Raw genomic sequence first — 5,809 nt, forward strand, 5'->3', positions numbered from 1 at the left:
TGGCTGTTAATGGTAGCAAGATAATTCTAAGCCCTCATTCCGCGGTAAAGTAGACTATGGCAGTTGACGCTTTCCTACGTTATTTTACTTACTGAACAAGAATTTAAAGTAATATTTATTCGGGCGACTGTAATTAACCCCCAGGGACCAGTACTAAACACCGCGAAATACATTGGACGCCCCAATCCAATGTATTTTGCCGTGTTTAGTACTGGCCCCAGGGGGGTTAATTACAGTCGTCCGAGTAAATATTACTTTAAATTCTCGTTCAGTAAGTAAAATAACGTAGGAAAACGTCAACTGCCATAGTCTACTTTACCGCGGAATGAGGGCTTATAATTACCGGTAGCAATATGCCTTTGAAACCCTGCCTTGCTCCCTCTAGTTTGCCTCAGATTGCATTGTTTAACTCCATTTTCTCTATTGTATTAAATCCTTTTGGTCAGTTCCGCCCAATTCTTAAATTTCCTCTCTGGTTTTTATTTGATTGATTTATTAATTCTTACTGGCGTCGCAACGACGAGGTTATTGACGCCGTTCTCTCTGGGCAGATCTGTTTAAAGTAAGGTATTGGGTATTAGTTCGTCTTTATCTTCTTGATATAAATGCTGTTTGAAGCTAAATTTTTTTCCAGATATTATTTTATCTTGGGAATAAAATGGAATATTCTCCAAATTCCCTTAACCTCTGCATGATATTAACATTTAGTTCCTGCTCTAGCTTATTACCTAAAATACGTTTAGAATCTAATTAATTTGTCGACAATGTTTAAATTACATTCATTATCTAACCCTAACGGTATTTTTACAAGGCTAAAATTGCTCCCTTCCTCTACTCTTACTGCACTACTACAAAACTTCCACCCCTGCCTAAGCTCTTTGAGGTAATTACATAATCAAAGTCTCTATTACTTTCATTTACAATTCTCTGGTTGTTCTTCCCTTAAACCATTTAGTTTCCATCCCTAGAATCTCTGTTTTACCTACCTATATGAGGAAGTCTACTGTTACACAATACACAGGTAAATCTAGTATTTGTGTTGCTTATTAAGAAAATACAGTTATTTTAAGGAGATTGACTGTAATTAATCACCAGGGGCCAGTACTTAAACACGGCGAAATACATTTGATGCCCCAATCCCTAGTGGCTGTCGTATTCGCAGGAACGTTCTCAGTGTGGAGTTACTGCCTAGAATTACCCCATTTATTACTTAGGTCACATTCTGCCTCATATTCGTGCCTATGTAATTCATTCTTACGTTCGTAGTCCCTGTCTGCCGAATGTAGCATGCAGGCAGACCCACCAGGCTAGCCACTTGGCCTTCTCCGTTATTTTCTTGTGACTAGCTATGCCCTATTTGGGTGTAAAGACTAAATAAAATTATAATGTTATACTTGCGTCATTTCCCGAGCCTGAGGAGGCAGACCACGAATTGCTCGAAAAACACAGATTTAAGGAAATATTCCGAACGACATGGGACGTCCATGTCCGCCGGGCAAAGCACCGAGACTATTAGACTGAGGCAGAGAGCCAGAGACTCTCGCATCGAAGGTGTTGTTTTTGTAACGGCTCTTCAGTTTTCGTTTTCAATATTTTGATAAACTCACAAGTATATTCACCCTATCCTATTTTTTTTATTATTGACTGTAGCATAAAGAGACAAGGGATTTTTCATGGGAATTTATATGAACACACAATATATATATATATATATATATATATATAATATATATATATATATATATATATATATATATATATATATATATATATATATATATAAGCAAATACCACAGGAACATGATAGGCAGAAATCCAAGGGCTTTCGTCTTTACTAGACAATGTCTTAGTAAAGACGAAGCGCTTGGATTTCTGCCTATCATTTGCCTGTGGTATTCGCTTATTTAATGAAGTCACGTGCATCTACTGTGATTCTTTTTGTGGTATCCCATTACAACTATGCCATATGACATTATAAATTGACAAGAGACAGCAGATATTTTTTTTATTTAACTGCGACACGCGATACAAAAAATTAACAGAAATAACAAAATTACATTTATGATATTACAGTTCATTCCTCGCTGAACAATTCACACTCAGGAGGATAACACGTAACGAGGAGGAAGGATTACGAGGAAACCCGACCAACGCTCCAGATAAAAGCCTGAAAATGCTCATTAGTTCCATCAGAACGAGAGAAATGAATTTGGCTTTCCAGGTGGGCCAGTTCATTAACGAGGAGACGAAATAATTAAGAGTTTGTTTGTGCAGGTAACGCGTCCTGCATTCTCTATTGACGCCATGAGGCCTAAGGCCCGCTCGCATTCCTCACGGGAATGGGGCAATGATAATAATCCAGTTCTGTGTCAATTGAATGAGTGATTCCAAAGCAGGAGTCCGTTCATTATTTCGCTCTGATTTGCATTTGTTTCGGGGGTGTCAATGGATTCGATTTTAACGAGGTGTTTCAGGCAAAAAATATTGTTATTTAAATGATTTTACATTAAGTCTTTTAATCTGTCTTTTCTCTGTCGGTAAAAGGTATTTGCATATGGAGAATGTGTTATTAGCGTTGATTTGTATCGTGCTGAGAATTCTCTCTCTCTCTCTCTCTCTCTTACTTGAACGTGGATCACCCGGAGAATTTCTCTGTCTGTCTGTCTCAATTAAACATGGATCACCCGGAGAATTTCTCTCTCTCTCTCTTTAATATAAACTTGGATCACTCGGAGAATTTCTCTCTCTCTCTCTCTCTTTAACATAAACTAGGATCACCCGGAGAATTTCTCTCTCTCTCTCTCTTTAACATATACTTGGATCATCTAGAGAATTTTTTCTCCCTCTCTCCAATATAAACTTGGATCATCCGGAGAATCTCTCTCTCTCTCTTAAACAGAAACTTGGATCATCTAGAGAATTTTTTGTTCTCTCTCTCCAATATAAACTTGGATCACCTGGAGAATTTCTCTATCTCTTTCTCAGAATAATGTCTTTCATACACAAAGATGGATTCTGGGTTGTTTTATGTAGTAAAACCTTCATACACAAGATTAATAAGAAATGGAAAATTGGCGAAAGAACTCTACAAAATCTACTTCTTCTTGCAACATTTATTATTAAATATGAGCGAGAATTCGTGACCAAAACGTGACAAAAGTTCATTCTGTATTTCTCATCCCTTTTAAGCCAAAATTTCATATTTTATAAATGTTCTGACAAGTTGCTTTGCAAACCAGTATTTCTGAGAGAAAGTAAAATAACAAAAACAAGTAAGAACTCTTCATGCTACCCTTCCACCGTGTAATACTTCTGACCGTGGAATTAAAAATGGTAGCAAGCATTTGAGCGAGCCATATAGATTTTATTTTCATAATAGAAATATATACTCGAGTATTTTAGCTTTTGCCGTTTAGCGTTGACAATAAAGCATTTCTGCTCTACGACAGAAAATATGAACTATTTCAGTCTGTTCGTAAACTCGTGATGAAAAGCATTGCTGAAACAATTACTTACATGAAAACATATTTTATTTTTCTCACGACCGTTTCATGTGCAACGGAAACATTATTTTAACGCTGAATATTAAAATGATGTTCTGTAGAGCAGAGTTGATTAACTGCGTAGGCTCCTGACGTCAGCATTGCGAAATCTCTTCCCTTTGATGCAGGTAGTATGGCTGACAACTAGTTCCTCGTTGGACGAATGGTTTTTGCGTTCGGCTACCAATCCGGTTGTCCGAAGTTCGATTTTCGGCACGCCCAACGTGGAACCAGAGGAATGTATTTCTGATGATAGAAATTCATTTCTCGATATAAAGTGGTTCGGATCCCACAATAAGCTGTAAGTCCCGTTGCTAGATGACCAATTGGTTCCTAGCCACGTAAAAATATCTAAACCTTCTGGTCAGCCCTAGGAGAGCTGTTAATCAGCTCAGTGGTCTGGTAAAACTAAGATATACTAAACTTATGGCTGACAGCTATACATAATTCAATGATTCCTTATTTGTTTGGTCGTCTGCGCCCTGATTTGCATCTTTCCTAGAAGGTGAACTCCCACGCTAATATGGTATGACTATGAGTACGAAATAACTTTTTTTCAACAGGTTTACTACCGACATCTATTGGAAAATATGGGCAACTTGGATATGTTGACTGCTAAAACATTATGTTACCTATTTTTACCAAGACCGAGAATAATTTTCGCATCAATAAATATGATAAATATAAAGAAACAGAGCTTTTGTTCTCTAAATAATCAAAGCCCAAAGCAGTAGAAATTCTAATACAATTTAAAGACTTCAAGAAACTCGATATGCGTTCTGGCAACACACAAACATTTGCCCTGACTAGAGGACGCAGGATAGCCAACATGACAAGATGCTGTAATATTCTATTTCAGACAAATAATTAACTATTTGAAACGGAATCAAATAGTACTTTAATTGACAATACAGACAAGCTTTCCGACTTTCAATCTGCAGCAAGAGATTGTCAGCACTAATTAAAATATTTACGATTTAAACTATACTCTGTTTTTTTTCATCTGTCCATCCGCCTGTGGTGTTTTTGTATGGTAACACTGCGTCTCGGGCTTTAGATAGTTACGCTATTTGTAAGTTTTAGGTAAATAAAAGGATATCTGGGAGTACATTTGCAGCTGAAAAGTGTTTTAATAATTTACTGTATGCGAATTACACCGTTAATATTCGAAATATGATATTATTATAATCGTTGAATGTAAGCTGAATGTAACTATCTTAATATATATTAAAGCCCGGGACGCAGTGTTACCATACAAAAACACCACAGGCGATGGACAGATGAAAAAAAACAGAGTATAGTTACAAGTTGAATTCCTGTCCCACAGAGTCTAACCAATTTACTTTTTAAAAATAATTCTGATCGAGAGTTACAAATTAAGAGATATTACTAAGAAAAAACGTCTTACTAAAAAATTTCTTGGTTGATCGTATTTATTCAGCTTGCTAAAACTTAAAGGAAATTTAAATCTTAAAGGAACGAAATGGTTAAATCCGGCGGGCATTTGTTAGTCACAATAGCCAACCTTACAGCTTTGGAGATGACGCTGAAAAGGGTTGAAATAGCTTCACAGATATCAATCATCCATATGCTATATCATAATAAATACAAAGGTAATACCCCTCTGTTTAAATGGAAACTTTAAAGCGTTTTCTATGAGACAGAAAAACGCTATATATAAAATTTGTTGATAGTTCTGTCTGCTTCGGAACCATGCTAACTCGGTGGCCACGTCACCCACCAATACAAACCTTAATAAACGTTGGTAAGGGGGGAATCGAGTGATTACTGTGCTTTATACTCCATTTATCATGGTTAAAAGTAGTTACAATAATAAGTATTTCGTCTCTCATTGATTTTGACTCAAAACAGATGGCTATTGGTCTAGAATAAATCGTGGATTATTGAAAATTCGTTGGTCAAACTGGATGTCCGCTCACCTTCAGACAAGGACATTTGACGTAACACCAGAAGCGAAGTCGTGAATTCCCTTAAGAATCTTTAAATTTTGTTTCGAATACGTTTTAATTAGAGATTAATATCAGAGCACCAAACTATGGTTTGTAATTGGAGTCGTTCTATGAAGTCGAAAGCAAATATACTTTAACTTTGCACAAAAAACAATAGGTTCTTAACTGAAAACCTTTTCAGACAAGCTTACGAAAAGATGACCAATAGATGGCGTTAGGAGTATCGTTTTTTGAATAAATAACTAAAGCACGGTGTGGATGGTTAAAGGATCTGGGCATCACTCAAGTGTTCGCCGG

This window comes from Macrobrachium nipponense, chromosome 38, assembly GCF_015104395.2.
Source record: "Macrobrachium nipponense isolate FS-2020 chromosome 38, ASM1510439v2, whole genome shotgun sequence".
Taxonomy (NCBI): Eukaryota; Metazoa; Arthropoda; class Malacostraca; order Decapoda; family Palaemonidae; genus Macrobrachium; species Macrobrachium nipponense.